Consider the following 2,048-nt stretch of genomic DNA (forward strand, 5'->3'; position numbering starts at 1 on the left):
GGGGCCCCAAGATTCAGATCCCTGAGTCCCTCAGCAACAAAGGGAAATCAACCCACTTTCCTTCTCCCTCTTTACTCCTCCGGAGGAGTAAAGAGGGAGAAGGAAAGTGGGTTGATTTCCCTTTGTTGCTGAGGGACTCAGGGATCTGAATCTTGGGGCCCCGTTTGGTTCCCTTTGTTAACCCTTTACAGGCAAAAGAAACATTAACCCTTAGCTATCTGTTTATGACAAAGGCATATTCAGTCATTAAATACCAATATTGTCCAAAGTTCAACTAATCCCACCCCTGCTATCTCCTTTCACAAATAAAACTCACTCTTCCCGCCCCCAAAGCACCATTCTCAAACAAGTGCCTCATTAAAAAGATGAGACTTGCAATACATTCTGAAACCTGGAAAGCCCGCACTTTGTTGGACCATGACAGAAATGAATGCGCAAGCCAAAGGATCTCCATTGAGAACCTTCTGTCTTCAGCCTCCTTGAGTTCAAATGTGGGGACTATTAGAGCATTTCAGATTATCTCAATTGTTAGCACAGTGCGCCAGGAGAAAGGTGGACTCTAAGAAAAGCCATGGCCCAACATATACATGGATTTATAGAGCACAATCCATTGCTGGATACAGAAACAAACTGTCAGTGAGTGTGGTCTATCTGGGTGTAATATATTTCACATGAGAAACCCCACCATGTAAGTAGGCAACTCAATTCTGTGCTAGTTGAAATTTCTGAATAGTCTTAAAGGATAGTCACATATAGAATCATGGCAATAATCTGTTCTGGCAAGGGTAACTGGTGATATCTTCACCCTAGAGGAAAGGATATGACCTTTTAGCAAAGAGCAAATAGAAAAATAGGTTCCTTTGGCTGCTCTATGGGAATCTGGAAAGACCTCCAGACTGCAAATGTAGTTAGTAAGAGATGAGCTTAGCCCTGCAATAGAGAAGGTAAGTGTCTCTGACAAAACTTATGAATGTTTTCCCCAACCTACCAGCATCACTTGCATGTTACTTGCCTTGAGCTTCAGACAATTCACTTTTATCTTAAGCCCCTGTTTTAGCTTAGAACTGAGAAAGGAAAACTACTGCATCATTACAGTCCAATGCAAAAGAAACACAAGGTGGAATGTAATTTGCACATTGATGGCATAGTAGCCCAAGTTGTCTCACTAGCTTCCACTTTGGCTTCTCAGACATGTTAAATGGGAAGAATGACAAGAAAAAACCCTATGGCACATAAGAGTCTCTGGGGCAGATGGGCAATAACTAAATGTCGCCTTCTGGGGCCTGTTTGAGAGAAAACAACAGAACTGCTTAACTGTGACTCAATCTACCTCTGGCAAGGAGTGAGGAGTAATAGCTTGTCTGCAATATCAAAGACTGCTGGCAGATATAAAGAATCAGACTCGACACCTGACCTTTGCATAGAATTATGCAGTGCCAGCCCTAGACATATTAATGCTGTACATAGAATTTGTTCTTCAACCCCTACCTCCATCCAAGTCAAATATAAAAAAAGTCAACTATATTTATCCTTAACAAAATTTGGACCCTTTTAATTGATTGTAATAAAATATGGTAAAATACTAATGATTTTATTTTGCTTTTTCTTCTGCTCTGTCCTACTTTCATTCCTTTTCTCCATTTAGTTGTTCTTTTCCAGTTTTCTTTCACCCTTCCTCTCTGTATCTTTTCATTGTTTTATCTCTCGCTTTACCCACACAGGGCCCACCCCTTTCTCTCATGCATCAGTACATCTTTTCTCCCACACTTGCACCTTCTCTCCTGTTTCTCTTCCTTTCCCTTCTCATCCTGCCCCCAGAGTAGTCCTACACTTCTGAGATGGTGTGCCTGCTAAATATGCGGATTGTCAGGGCTCTGTCCAGACCTGCTATATTATACAAAAATGAGGCATGTGCACAGAGTGGAGAGAGGAAAGATTGAGCCTAGTTTCCTGGACTATATTTGTACAACACTTGTGAGACGTGTAGGAGGATAAAGCTCAAAATACTGGCTGACACTGGCATGGTACTGTAGAACCGGACAGGTTGT

Source organism: Chelonoidis abingdonii, chromosome 2, assembly GCF_003597395.2.
Source record: "Chelonoidis abingdonii isolate Lonesome George chromosome 2, CheloAbing_2.0, whole genome shotgun sequence".
Classification (NCBI taxonomy): domain Eukaryota; kingdom Metazoa; phylum Chordata; order Testudines; family Testudinidae; genus Chelonoidis; species Chelonoidis abingdonii.